This window comes from Diceros bicornis, unplaced genomic scaffold (genome assembly GCF_020826845.1).
Source record: "Diceros bicornis minor isolate mBicDic1 unplaced genomic scaffold, mDicBic1.mat.cur d_74_multi, whole genome shotgun sequence".
In the NCBI taxonomy this organism is placed as follows: Eukaryota; Metazoa; Chordata; class Mammalia; order Perissodactyla; family Rhinocerotidae; genus Diceros; species Diceros bicornis.
Window position 1 is genome coordinate 533,793 of NW_026690930.1, and position 15,537 is coordinate 549,329.

At 45.5% G+C, this 15,537-nt stretch overlaps 1 long non-coding RNA gene and 1 pseudogene across 1 annotated transcript in view; both read left to right on the plus strand.

Annotated features, from left to right (window-relative positions):
* Positions 1-15,537, plus strand: part of LOC131402360 (uncharacterized) — a 227,251-nt gene that overhangs the window by 134,608 nt on the left and 77,106 nt on the right. The window lies entirely within an intron of this gene.
* On the plus strand, positions 3,033-5,627 carry LOC131402353 (olfactory receptor 2V2-like; annotated as a pseudogene).

Sequence of the window (15,537 nt, forward strand, 5' to 3'; positions counted from 1 at the left end):
GATATCACCTCATGCCCGTCAGAATGGCTATAATTAACAAGACAGGAATCAACATGTGTTGGAGAGGATGTGGAGAGAAGGGAACTGTCATACTGGTGGGAGTGCAAACTGGTGCAGCCACTATGGAAACCAGTATGGAGATTCCTCAAAAAATCAAGGATAGAACTACCATATGATCCAGCTATTCCACTGCTGGGTATTTATCCAAAGAACTTGAAAACACCAATACGTAAAGATACATGCACCCTTGTGTTCATTGCAGCATTATTCACAATAGCAAGACTTGGAAGCAACTTAAGTGCCCATCTACCGATGAATGGATAAAGAAGATGTGGTATATATACACAATGGAATACTAAAGTCATAAAAAAAGTCATAAAAAAAGACAAAATCGTGCCTTTTGTGGCAACATGGATGGACCTTGAGGGTATTATGCTAGGCAAAATAAGTCAGACAGAGAAAGACAAATACCATATAATTTCACTCATACGTGGAAGATAGTCAATCACATAGATAAGGAGAACATATTCATGGTTACCAGAGGAGAAGGGGGTGGGGTGAGGGTGAAAGAGGTAAAGGGGCACATATGTATGGTGACGAATTAAGAACTAGACTCTTGGTGGTAAGCACAATGCAGTCTACCCAGAAACTGAAATATAATGATGATGTACACTTGAAATTTACACAATGTTATAACCAATATGACCTCAATAAAATAATACTAAAAAAGAAAAACTATGAAGGACGAGTAGACTTATCAGATATTAAAATATACATAAAGTGTCTTTAAGTAAAAAAAAAACCAAATAGGTAGGGAAGGAGATTCTATAGTGGTCCTAGCTAAAAGTAAAGCTGTTTCTTGGTTGTATGCAATCAAGTTTTACCCGCTCAGAGGACTAGAGGACTTTGGAGGAGGATATGCCACGTGAATGGAACAGCATGTGCAAACCAAAAAGGTCAAACAAAAGCTGTATTTGGCAGCTGCAGGTGTCAGATCATTTGGAATATAGGGCTTGTTTAGAGGGAGTTGGGGATGAAAAGCTGAAAAGGGAGAGCGGGACCACATGGGAACTTCAATCCGTTAGAGGTGGACGTGGGCTCAAAGTCTGACCTGTGAAGGGACCCACAGAGTGGCTCTCAGTACACACTGCAGTACACTGCAGTACGCAAGGAGAGGCACAGTCAGGGCCATTACATGCATGCTGGCAACGGTGATGCTCTGAACATAGCGGTGACACCAAGGATGAAAACAGAGGGCTGGTTGTAAGAAGCAAGAGTCTGTGTTAAGACAAACCAACAGGACCAGGAGAGTGTTTGATTTGGGGTACATGGGGTAGCCAGCATGGATCTTATTGAGCTTGAATGGGGCAATAGGTATCATTTTAAAGAAATAAGATGGGAATAGGAAATATTGTTTTTCTGGGACATGCAGGTAAGAATTAAAGCTTAAATTGTTTTCTGTTTGAGGTGTCAGCAAGAAATGTGATTGCATATATTCAGGCAGGCAATTGGAAGTTGGAGTTGGGGCTGAGGCTTGGGAGGGGTGTCTGGGATCCAATGGGGATTTTGGTCTCATTTGGAGAGACAGGAGGACAGAAAGATTCTCTGACTCCTCCACCTCAGCCTCATGGTCATCACCCTGAGATCTTTCCCTGAGTTTCACAGGGCCAGAAATGTAATTGTGATTTTCATCTATGATTACGAATTCCACTTCTACTAACCAACACAAAAGACAGAAACTTAACCATAAATGATCATGTATTCATCTGTGATGTTAAAAGATACACTGAGGCACATTAAAAATTTTAAGAGTTTATTTGAGCAAAAAGCAATTCCAATTGTGCAGCATCAAACTGGAAGTGCTTAGGAGTGCTCCACTGACAGGAACCAAGGGAAAGACTTTTATAGAGAAAAGGCAGAAGAAAAGCAAGGAAGTTATCTGATTGGCTATACTTAAGCATTTGACTTATTGGAAATCCTAGTTGGCTATTTTTGGTTGATTGTCCTTAGGTTTTGATATCTTTGTCTTGAGACATTTACAGGCTTAGGTTTGGGTTTGCTTGGTAGGATGGTAAGGCATTAAAGCCACTCAGCCTATTGGCCTCCTTGTTTAATTAATTTAACAGTGATGAGAGTTATATCCGAAAGGAAACCAGTACTGCCCTTCAGTAAAAGGATCTCTAATGTTTAAGAGTACAGATTATGGATCAGAAGCCTGCTGAGAGAGCTAAGAATTACAGAAAGGGAACTGTAATTTCCTATCTGAGAATTTCTCCAAGATAAGGTAGCTTGCCCTTCTAAAGATATTTTTCCCTCAAACAGCCAGGTATAAAGTATCTGGAACTTACATTCCAAAGGCCCCTTCTCAAGTTTTGGGAAGGGGCCCATACTTACTCACCATGTAACCTTGGACAATCCAGCCAGCTCCTCAGAGCCTCAACTTGCTCATTTGTAAAAGAGGGGCTAATTTAATAATCACTGTACCTTCATTGCAGGATCACTATGAGGTCAAATGAGGAATAGGTATGAGCACTGTGCGATGCAAAAGTCAAACATTATTTTTACTGATTGTGTATTGCCTGTCACTAGACCAGGCAGATGAGAAACAGACTGACAAACTCAAAATCTTTGATTCTTTGTTTTCTAGGCAACTTGCATGGCACCACCTTTCTTACATGACAAGATCACTTGTTAAAATTATCTGAGTCCCATTTATTTATATCAGCAATCAGGGTATGAGACTAGAACATGAAAGGCTGTGCAGACAGCCTCTAAGATGGTCCCATTGGTCCCCATTTCCTGGTATTCATGCCCTCGTGGGCTCCCTTCCCAGTGAGCATGGGCTGGATTTAGTGACTCACTTCTAAAGACTAGAACTCAGCAGATCTCACAGAGTGTCACTTCCAATTCCAGGTTATAAGACCACAGCTTCTGTGTGGGGTGCTTTTGCTCTCCCTCTCTCTTCCATCACTCACCCTGGGAGAAGTCAACTGCCATGCTGTGAGGGGCCTTTGAAGAGGGCCTGAGTCTGCCAACAGCCGCACGAGTGATCTTGGAGTGGAGCCTCCTCCAGTCCAGCCCTGAGAGGACTATCATCTGGCCAACAGCTGACGGTAACCTCCTGAGAGACATAACACCAGAGGCAAACAACTAAGCTGCACCCACATTCCTGATGCACAGAAACTGTGAGATAACAAATGTTCCCTGTTTTATTCCAAGCTGCTAAATTTTGGAGCTATTTGTTCCACAGCAGTAGATAGCTCATACAAACTTAAGGAAAAAATATTCACTGCTGTGCTACCTTCAGAACCATGAAAATGCCTGATAGTTCAGCCCTGGATGGATCATGAGACAAGTGAAATTAGAAGGAGGCTGATGAGAGAGAAGAGAGAGAATCCTATAAAAACCGTAAAGGCCTTAGACAGTGAAAACAAGGTTCACTGGGTGAGTGTGAGGACAACAATAAAAGAGTTGTGCCTAAATAATGGCAGTGTTTTCCACTCAGTTGTTTATAATTATTTATTCTGTTATTTGCCTTGGGTTCAGATACTGCAACTATCATATCATCAAGGGAGTTTTATCTTTTTTAATATGCATGACTTTTATTCCTCGATTTAGCTTTGTCCGTCTAAAATCAGGCCATGCCTCCTGTTTCATTCCATAGTAACATATTTAGAAAAAATTCTTGACCAAAGATCAAGGAAAATCCCTTTTCAGTGACACGCTCCAAATAAATTGATTGAAACTTTTATAAGGCAGTGAGTAAAAGGTTCAGAAAGCCAGGTGCAAGTTTTCAGTCAGAAGGTTTTTATAAAGAAGGCTCTTTGATTTCTACTAAAAGTAACTTTGTAAGTAGGTATTAACTGTACTTGATTCCAGCCCACTTATACTGAAGCCTTGATCCTGGAGTTATTTAAAAGTCTCAGCACAATTAAAGACCTCACTGTTCTTAAGAGGTTTGGGAACCAAGTCACTGTTGCTCCCCATTGGATTGTGACTTTTTGTCAACCCAATATTGACAACAATGGCATCCAACTGCAGCTCTTCCTTCTCATATGGGGCACTAGAGAGCACTTCCATAATTGATATTACAAACATAACAGAGTGGCCAGCATGATAAACTCTCAGCACATACAGAAAGATATACAGACTAAAGAGAAAATTATGCTTGATTCCCTTCCCTTTCTGTAACACATAAATTATCTCATGGGAGTGAAATGGCCTAAGCCCTCTTAGAGATAGTTTACCAAGTCCATGTGGTCTCAGACAGTAGACTCTGTATCATACAGTAAAGCCAAGACTTTGCCTGCTAAAGGGGATTCTCCAAAGGTCCCATGACACATAAAATAACTCAGTTTCTACTCATCTAGATAAGGATACACACCAGTCCAGATATGTGGTCCAATTCCATGAGCTGGGAGAACTCCTATTGCTGTGTCATAGGGATATGAAGGAGTGTCCTCTTCTATGTCCCAAAGCTTTTGTTGCTGAGGCCTCATGAGTTACAAACAAAACAGCTAGCTGAAGATGTGGAATGCAGAGGTTAAAGAAATGTCAGTCCAACCAATATTTTTTGTCCATGTTCACAGGTTACCGGAAACATCAACTGAGCCACGGAGACGTGGTTGAACCAATCATCCACAGATGACTTTGTCCCATTGGGCATCTTTTCCCACAGTCCAACTGACCTTGTACTTTTCTCAGCAATCATGATAGTCTTCACAGTGGCCCTCTGTGGGAATGTCCTCCTCATCTTCCTTATCTACACAGATGCTTGACTTCATACACCCATGTACTTCTTCCTCAGTTCTTCCTCATGGACCTCATGTTGGTCTGTACCAATGCGCCAAAGATGGCAGTCAACTTCCTGTCTGGCAGGAAGTCCATCTCCTTTGTGGGTTGTGGTATACAAATTGGCTTCTTTGTCTGTCTCGTGGGATCGGAGGGGCTCTTGCTGGGACTCGTGGCTTATGATCGCTGTGTGGCCATTAGCCACCCACTTCACTATCCCATCCTCATGAGTCAGAGAATCTGTTTGGGATTGCTGGGAGCTCCTGGGCCTTTGGGATAATAGACAGTTTGATCCAGACGGTAGTAGTAATGACCTTTCCCTACTGTGGTTTGAGGGAGGTGGACCACTTCTTTTGTGAGATGCTATCTTTGTTGAAGCTGGCCTGTATAGACACATCCCTTTTTGAGAATGTGATATTTTCTTGCTGTGTCTTCATGCTGTTCCTTCCCTTCTCCATCATCTTGGCCTCCTATGCTCGCATCCTGAAGGCTGTTTTCCAGATGCACTCTGCTCAGGATGGTGAAAAGGCTCTGGCCACCTGTACCTCCCACCTGACAGCTGTCTCCCTCTTCTATGGGGCAGCCATGTTCATCTACCTGCGGCCTAGGCGCTACCGGGCCCCCTGCCATGACAAGGTGGTCTCTATCCTCTACACGGACCTTACTCCTATGCTCAATCCTCTCATTTATAGCTTGAGGAACCGGGAGGTGATGGGGACCCCGAGGAAGAGGCTGGACCATTGCAGGGTTGGCAGGCAGGCCTGAAGGTCCAGAGCATCCTGTGCCTGGTGCTGCCACCTCCTGGCTATGTGATGTTGGGTAAGTAATCTACTTTATGTGAGTTTCAGTTTCCTCATTAATAATCAGGATTATGACACCCAAGACTTGCAGAGGTCTTTTTAAACCCTAAAGCAGTACTCTATAGCTCTGATGAAAAACCAGCTTTTTCCCCTCAGTCTTTTTTGGACTAATTCTTTTGTAAAATACATTAAAATGGAATACAGGACTTTGTGAACTCAAGATCTGTGCAGAAGTAACGCATTGGGATTGCTATTACTTATTATTCAAAATTGGAACTACATCTGCTATCAGAGGATGCCCTGAGCTTAACTTCTTAATTCTTATTGCTAACGTCAATTCCTACATGCTTGGAGATTAATAAATACATTTGTAAACAACCCATGATTAATGAGTAAACTACGATGGAAATTAGAATGTATTTCCAATTAAAAATACTATTCATCAAATCTTTTGGGGTGGAATTAAAACTATCCTTAGAGAGAAATGTATAATCCTAGATTATATATATTTATATATTATTGTGTATAATATAGAAAAGTTGAATTTCTAAGTTCTAAGCATTCATCACAAGCTAGAAAAAGAGCAGAAAATTAAACACAAAGAAAATAGACGACACAAAATGATAAATATTAGAGGAAGGCTTCACAAACTAAAAGACAAACATCGAAAGGATAAATAAAACTAAATTAGATTCTAATAAATGACAAATATACTCAATAAAATCCTAGTAATAATGTTCAAAAAAAGAGAAAAATTGCAACAAATGAATACCAAGGCTTAAAAAGGAATGAATTAGGGTCACTCTTTGTGTTGTACATTCTATGGGTTTTGACAAATACATAGTAATATGTATCCGCCATTACAGATTCATATAGAACTATGGTTTCACTGCCCTAAAATCCCCTTTGCTCCAGGGCCATAGAGGTGTGTGTGACCTTTGTCAAAGTCATAGATGTTTGGGGTGATGGTGAATACAAAGATTCCTTCCAGCTAGTATCCTCTGCTTTAGGGTGAGGAAAGGGAGGAATTTCTCACAACGGCATTAATAATGGAGGAAACCAATGTTGAGGGTGCAGAAGTGGATCATCACAACATATTGATCCCGGAATGAGCATGGTTAAAAGAACTGAGGAAAAGGAAAGGAGGTCAATTTTTAGAAAATCAAAAATGCAACTTTATTTCTGCATTGATCTTGAGTTACTGATTTGGAATCTTATAAATTCAGCATGACTTTTGCTTCCCCAGGCAGGGCCTCATGGGCTTGTGGTGTTTCTGCACTCATGATTGGTGTGCAGCCCTGCATGGGTCACACATAGAATGTCCTGTGGCTGCCCTGGGCCCTGGGTGTGTGAGGCTGTCCCTCCTTATCTTGCACTTTGGAGGCTGTGATGCTGGAATGTTCTTGTCTGAGCCCTTAGTGACATGGGCCCTTTCTGACACTTGCACCTTACACCTGACATTGCCTCCTCTGATGCAGTTCATTTGCATCACTGCAAATGTTGTTCATGCAAATGACTTGACTCAGGATTGGGACCCAACCTGGCCAAGAGCAGATGGTCCCTGGAACCTTGTTATCATTGGACACGGATGAAATCATAGTGCTTAGGGCTGCCAAATAAAGGAAATGTGCATACCTCACTAAGACTCTATACACTCGTCCTTGGAGATTACATCCTGTGAGAGATGCATAAACACAGTCTCCTCCTTTCTTCCTTTTCAGGCACCTGAGAATGGCATCAAAGTAGACATGGTTTCATGGCTCCCCATCCCACACAGGCTTACCTGTGGAAATTTGTACAGTTCCAGCAGTGTTCCAATCTAGGCAGAAATTGCACATGTTGTTTCAGTAAGGACTGCTAGAGACTTGTTCTCTCTCCCACAGGTGTAATTTGGGTTGTCTTTGCGCAGCCCTGAGACCCAAATGAGGGAACTCTCCAGTGCCTTCTGTTCATTGTGCAGGACATTATAGAGATCAACTCCCAGAGATATGTTGGGTAAAAGATGGGAGTTTCTGTTGATTTCCTCAATGGCAAAAACCAAGGCCAGAACATACTGCTAGTTCTTGTACTGAAACCTGCTGAGAGGGATGGGGCTCCTTAGGGAACAGACTCAAACCACAATTATCTTCAAATCCAATGCAATCACTTAATTAAGGAAGAATGCCCAGCCAACTCACTCCATCTGTGGCAACAGCTCTCCTGAAGCCTTAGAATTTATAGCTAAATCAAGTAATATCACCGGGGCTCTGGAACATCCTTAGTGAATTCCACACACATGGAGAAAAGTGATTAAGTTTATGAGAAAAGTTTAATGAATGGAAAAGCAGATCACATTCAGAGTGCGGTTTGTAAATGGTTCTTTGGTTCAGGATCCAAATGCTTGTTCATTTGAACACATCATCAAATGCTTCAGAGAACAGCAATAATATCAACATGAGATTGGAGGTAGCGCTGGGGAGGAAGAGTAATTACACCTGAAGGCTCTGGGACAAGCAGAGAAGCATGGCGTCTGTGGGTTGAGAATGGTGCAGCAGAAGGCAGGCAATCAAACTGCCTAAACTTCGGCCCCATCAAACCTGTGTATCTGCCACCATCAACAACCAGGCAGCTAGGATGAGCTTCAGAGCTCCCATGAAGGAGGAATCACCGTAAGGCAGGCACATCCGGGAGAAGTATGAAGGAGTTAAAACTGAAAACACTTAGGAGTCTAAGAGACAGCCTTGTATGGTGTAAAAATTGAAAATGTGATTACAAAAACTGACTAAAATATAACATAAAGAGAAAATATTATACAAAAGTGGCCATGTGGTTTCAAGAGGACATCTGAGAAAAAAATTCCAAATATCCACCAGGCCTGGAAGAATTTACATGGGGTGTTGCCTGCACGCCAACTTGCCCAGGAACAAGGTCTCCTGAGCTGGTGTGAATGGAGAGCAGAAGGCGAGAAGAAAAGCATTCAGCCTCTCGTCCTGCAATGAGAACAAGCTCTCCCTCCAGCATCCAGGTGCCTGAAGCTTCGGGGACACATGAGCTGAGCTTGACATCTGCCCCCAGGAGAGTCACCCCAGACCTTCCCTGACAACACACGTGTCATCATAAATAACATGTCAATTCATTTGAAAATTAGATGAAATTCACAAATTGCCAGGAAAATGAAAGTTACCAAAACTGTCTCAAGAAGAAATGAGAAATCTGAATAGTCCCATATCTAAAGAAGAAACTGAATCCATAGTTTAAAACATTCCCACATTTCATCGTGGCCAACACCTCTGCTGGCAAATTCCACCAAACGTTCAGGAGAGAAATAATACACATTGAGTCTAGCTCTTCCACAGAACAGGAAAAGTGGGAAAAACTTTTTGATTCATTTTATGAGAATAGCTTAACGTTGCTACAAAAATCTTACAAGGTCATTACAGGAAAGGAAATTTACAAGCCTCTTTTTTTCTGGAACTAAACTCATGTATTCCTAAAAAAAATTAACCTTCCAAATCCAGCTATATTTTTGAAGGAGGCCACATCATGACCAAATTTCCTTTATGCATTGCCATTCAGTGTGCTACTTCCTGAAAAAGGAGAAATAATAATCTGGGTAACTGTGGTTATTATCTATTATATACATCATGTATAATCTACTGTAAATAGAACTGGTCATGTTCTGTTTGTTGGCCTGGGTGTTGTTAACACATGTGTACACTTTTTGATAACTTATCAATCTTTACACTTGGATTTGTGCTCTATTCTGATTGTATGTCATATTCCAACAAATATGTTTATTAAAAAGAGAAAATGAAAGCACAACAACGAATGAAAACCATAACAGTTATCCAATTGAGAAGTGCCCAGAGGACTAACCAGAAAGTTTGGGGAAAACAAACCGAAACAGACCTAACAAGTTAAAAAGCAGAGATATTTAGAGTCAATACAAACCGGAAATTTACCTTATTGAAGGTGAAATTGTAGAGATACACACATGTGCATGTGAGTATTCTATCATGTATACATAGATGTATATGATATACATAGGTACATGCATTATATATATGTATGAGTGTTTGTGGACACACATGCACATATGCGTCTCTCTATATATATAACTTATAGGGGGTATATATATGTGTGTGTGTGTGTGTGTGTATCTATACATATACATACAGCTGCTCTGGCGAGGGAGGGAGGGACAGATGTTTACTGACCACCTACAAGGTTTCTCAAACTTAATTTTTCCAACATTTGAAATGTCAATTTTTAAACTTAATGCATGTTTCAATAATACATTTGCATTTTAATGTGCTATACCAGTATAATCTCAGCATTTTTAATTTGTTCATTAATGGCAGAATTCTCCAGCTTGTATGCATTCTCTTGATGCTGTGATGTAATAGGCTGGGCGCTGACAGCCTCCCTTTTGTATTCCAGAGGTTGTGTGAAACCTCAAGTTTGTGGTCTCTCTCTGGCCTGCGGATTTGGACTAAGTTTCTGCACGTGCTCACTAGCTGTCCTCCAAAATTCACTCTAACCACCACTGTTGGGAGCATACACAGGGAAGAAGCCCTAGGGTGGAGGTGTGTGTATGTGAGGCACGCAGAGCACTGGGGGTGCCTAAAGGCCAGCTGGGGAGATCCATGGGTGAGGCATACCCCACAAGTCATGGGAGACTTCTTGATGGAGTGCTCAGTGCAGTTACAGGATCCACATCCTTTAAAGCCCTCTAAGTGTACCTAGCTGCCAATGCCCCCAAACTCTTCAACCCATCCACACTCATATTTTTGTGCTCCAACAGAGGGCTGGAACTTCTCTTCTTGAAACCTGGACTTCCACAAAGGCCCTCTCCTCTGTGTGTCATGATCTAAGACAGTGTTTTCAGGGGTTTCCATGCAGCAGCTGAAAGGAGCTTGAGCTGGTTTACAGGCCACTGCAGGGTCCAGAGCTGGGACCGAGGTCTGTCTGCCTATTACCAGATGCATAGGTGGGTGAGACTCCTTCTGGGTCCCTTGGCATATGGTGCTGATCCCACTTCTCCCACAAAGGCACTTTTGTCTATGGATGGATGCCAAAGCATTGTTAGTGCAGGAGTAGAAAAACAGAAGGTGTCTTATTCCACCATGATGCTGATGTCACTCTCCTTCTTCGAATTACAGAGATTCAAATTTGACTCAGTTTTTCAGGAGCCTGCTACTTGCCTACAATTCTCTACAACCTCAGACCCTCCCAGACCCACTCTATGAAGGACATAGAAAGAATGTTCTCAGATCTACTTACAAGGGCCAGGCAAATAAAAGCCAACAAATTGGTTCTGGTTACTCTGCTGGGAACAGAGGGCAGTGGACGTCTCATACATTCTGGTTTGGAAGCAAGACTACTTGTTCTCTGTGGATGAATAAACAACAAGAAAAGAGAGCCTGTGGTAGGTAAATACATGATTGATTTATCTGAAAAGCTCATCTCCTCCCCTTCAACTTGAAGGTTAGTGTAGGGCGAGAGCACGGGTAGTTTCCACTGTTCACCTTCTCCCTTAATATTCAGAACAGAGAATCAGTTTTATTTTGGGTGGCAATTCAACAAGCTAAAAGATAAAATTCCTAACCCCTCTTGCAGATAAGAGTGACCAGACCAAATTCAGGCCAATGATGTGTGACAAGAAGTATGGAGTGGGGGTTTGTGGAGGCTGCACAGATGGACCTGACATAGATGGGAGGTTCAGCATTAGATACATGTGACACCAATCCACAGGTGTCGTAGGTATTATCTCATATACACCTGACGATGTTCCTAGAAAGCTGTTTTTAGCACCATCCCCATTGTGCAGGTTGGGAGACTGGGGAGATCTTGAGAGGCACAGTGGCTTTTCCAGGACACAGAACTGGTAGGATAAAAGAGGTGTGACTTCAGCTCTGTCTCCTCAAAGCTGGCCACTGGTTCCACTCCCAAGGAGCTGTGGGGAGGGTGGTGATGGATATTTGTGTACAGTGATGGAGATGACATGGGCAAGGAGGGAGAGCAGCCAACAGCCTAGCGGGGGCTTTGGGTGGGTCTGATTGAAGGAAGGGGCCAAGTAATAGAACCTTGAAGAAGTGACCTCACTTCCTTGGTGACAGCCCCCAACAGAACTTAGAACTCTGGTTACCAGGCACCCACATTGTAACCACAGCCTCCTGTCCGGTTCATTTGAGTGGAGACACTCGACACAGCAGGATGTTCTCATGTTGTCCCGTGACTTTCCGAGGCTCTGGCTCCCGGAAAGCCAAGAATGAGAGCATGTTAAGTCGCTTTAGACATTGGCTCAGCCCTCACCTCGAATGTCTGTGGCCTTTTGGCAGGAGGAACCATCAGGTAACAGCGTAGCCCAGGGCAGGCCACTCTAGATCAGGCCACAACTGTGATCCCACATGGACAGCCCCACACTCCTTGACCCTCAGTGTGTGTGTGTGTGTGTGTGTGTATGTGGGAGGTGGAGTTAGAGAAGGTAGTATGAGGAGGAACCACCCTGAGCAGGAGCAGGTAGCTAAATGGTGGAGATCTGGTGGTGTGTCATGTTCATACTGAAGATCTTGGCTGCAGGAGAGGATGGTGAGTGCTGGGGACCAAGCTCTTCTACCCACATGTGAATCCCAGGCCGTCGAGGTGTCATCACATTCCTTCCCTGATGGAGACTATGCAGATGCCCCTCTGTGCCTGAACTGTGGTGGGGTTTCCCTCTGTGGCAAAGTCCAGGCAGGCCCCTGATGCCTCCTGGCCTGACTTCTGGGCATTGTCACTGCAGAGCTGCACCCAAGTGATGGTTGAGGAGCTGGTAGATGGTTTCCAGTTCGCCATCTCCCTGGAGAGGACACAGGTGCACCAGTCCATCAATGAAGAGGGCTGGTTTGAGGTGAGTGTGGGTGCAGAGGGGTCTTCATACCCAGGACTCTGAGATGACCAAGGCACTACTAGAATGCAGACTCAAATCTGAGTCTCCCCTGGAACCCCCCAGGGTTTTCTCATTAGAGTGCTCCACAGTCCCACTCCCAAAGGAATCTGGACCTCCACTCCTTCCCACCAGCTACACAGGAGGGTAGAAAGTCACCTCAATCCTCCCGCTGGTTCACCATGATGTCATTGAGTGTATGTACCTCCTCCTCTCCCTCAGTGTGAGGATGAGTCCACCGTGAATTTCAATGAGGCCTGCAGGATGCGGGCCCTCCAGACAGGCGTGATGGAGAAGCTGACAGAGTCCATCGCACCAGCTTTCCTGAGGAGGAACATCTCTAGCTTCACCACCTTCATGGTCAACTACTCGGCCTTAGACACATCCCACCAGGTCCTGGACCAGCTGTTTACTAGGTGAGTGCCCACTCCCTCCTCAACACAGTGGTGACTGTGCCCCCTGCCAGCTGTATGTCCTGGGAGTGTCACCAAATCTCTCTGAGCCTCAGTTTGCTCCTCTGAAAAGTGGGGTGGGAGAGGATAAATTTCATGGGGATCTTGCAGGAACTAATGGGATCAGCCATGGTGGGTGCTTACCTGGTGCCTGGCTCTGCAGAGAGGGCTGTGGACGTGCTGTGGTTGTTCATGGTGTTTATTTCTCTCTTCCCCGTGAAAAGTAGTCTGCCTCACCCATGTCTGAGATGCGGCCTTTCTGAGTTTGGAAAAGCACATGGAAACCACCCTTTCAAGGAGTTGGAGATTCCATCCAGCTGGTCCTGGTCCTTTTCCTTGGGGTAGTCAGTCAAGGATCTCTGGGGCAGCAGAGAGGCCCTAGGCCCACTCAGGTGTCTCTGATGGTTCTGGGTGGATTACATTCATTCAACCATGTAGATTAAGCACCTACTGCATGCAGGACATTTGGAGACAGTAAACCCAGTGAATGAAGGAGACACAATGTGTGGCCTCAATTTCCGTCTGAGAGTCAGACATTGACATTCGACATCATTCGCAGGTCTTGTCATCCACCGTCCATCCCAAGGGATGCCCTCATAGCCTCCTTTACCTCTGAAGGCATCTCCCCTTATTCCAGCCAGGAGGGCAGAGCGCAGGACCACCTAAAAAAGTGAGTGGTCTTTGGGTGCAGAAGGACGGCCTCCTGTCTCTAAAGAACAAGCTGTCGGGGGAGAGATGGAGGCTGTGGTTGAGGGGAGCCTGTCAGAAGCCGCATCTCACGCATCTTTTGATTCCCATGGGAAGGCAGAGGCCCGGTGGCTTCCACTCCAGGAGGACAGGAGTCAAAGAGCTATGGATGGGTGCCAGGACCCCTGGGAACCAGAGGGGTGGCTGGGCTGAGTTCTCCTCTAGAAACCCATTCCCACCACAGACCCATTTTAATCTGCCTCCCCTTCTCCACATCTACCTCTTCTGACCACCGCCTCCAGGCCCAGAACAGGAGGTGTGTGAGCAACCTGGTCACACATCTGTCTCAGTGCTCAGTCCAGTTGCACAAGTGCATGGAGGGCTGAGGTGGGATGTGTCCCAGACCTTCAGGAGAAGAGTGTCAGTGGGAAGAGAGTCACAACAGACTCTGTGTCAACCTGCTGGATAAGCAGGCCTGCCACTGCCAGGACAGCCTCACAGGGGTCAGGGCTGCCATGTGGCTCTCACCTGGATGGAGAGGGGCAGGCATAGGGTCCAGTCACAAGCCAGGGTGCCTTGGGTGAGAAGCGTGGAGGGAAAGGCCAGGCCTCTGACTCTGTTGCCCAATTGCCTCCCCCAGTGCCTTCTCTTCTCTGGTGGGAACCTGCCTGGACCCAGGGCAGGATTTCTGCGAACTCCTGCACTATCTCTGCTTCAGGATGAAGCTGACCTCTCTGCATCTCAGCTTGCCTGGCTCGGGGCTGCAGGGCCACGCCTACCTTCTCCAGGTCCAGCTGGAGCATCCACGGCCCATTGAGGCAGAGCTGGAAGGTGAGGCGACTGCAGTCTCGGATGACAATTTGCAGAATGTTCAGAGGCTTGGTTCACTTCAAGGCAGTGGGGTCTTTCCTGGCTTTGACAGGCACAGGGGAAGTCAGCTACTTGAGTGACACTGTTTCTTTCTCCTGCTGCAGTACCATCTCCAGAGCTCCCTCCAGCTCCAGCGCCAGAGCAAGGACCAGCTCCACGGCTAGATCCAGCTCCAGCTCTAGTTCCACCACCTGTGCTAGAGCTGGAGCCAGTGTCACCTCCATTAGTCCCTCCAGGGCCAGAGCCACCAACACCATCAGCTCCAGCCCCAGTGCCAGCTCCTGAGCTGGAGCCAGCTGGACCATTGGCTCCAGGGAGAATCCTCCCTCCACCTGGAGAGATAACAGCAGAGCCAGATCCAGTCCCAGAGCCCGCCTGCCCCTGGGACGTGACCACCAAGAAGCTGCTGAGGGAGGAGAAGCCTGACTTCTTGGAGTTCCCTCCCTGGCTGGTGGCAGAGCAGTTGACACTGATGGATGTGGTGAGCAGCGGGGCTCTCAGGGCAGGTGGGGCAGGCCTTCCCTGTGCCATAAGCTGCCCCAGACCTGCCATTTCCTGATCCAGAATCCCATGATCTCGGTCCAACCTCTTGCTTCCCCACATACCCTCATGTGACCTGAGCAGCCCTCTTAACTCTCGAGCCTTTGCTGTCCTCATGTGGACAGGAGAGATTGACACTGAGAGCAGCTGCCATGCAGAGTGGCTGTGCAGATGGATGAGGTGGAGCAGAGAGGAAGTTGGGCAGAGTCTGCGCTTTGGTGGGGGAGGGGAGCACACTGAAGTGCTGTCTTGTCCTTGGGTACTTCACTCATTTGCCCAGGAGGCCTCAACAGCCTCAACACTAATTAGGCACTTAATGTGTACATGACTACAAGGCAGACAAACAAAGCCCCTGGTTGTTGCTGCCTTGGGGGAATGTGCATCTGAAAGAGGAGTCAGACCATAGGATGGTCAGAATGGGTGGAAGATGCCCCTAGAGATGGTCATGCAGGAGCCGAGTTCTGGTGTTTGGAGGAAGTGAGACTGGGCT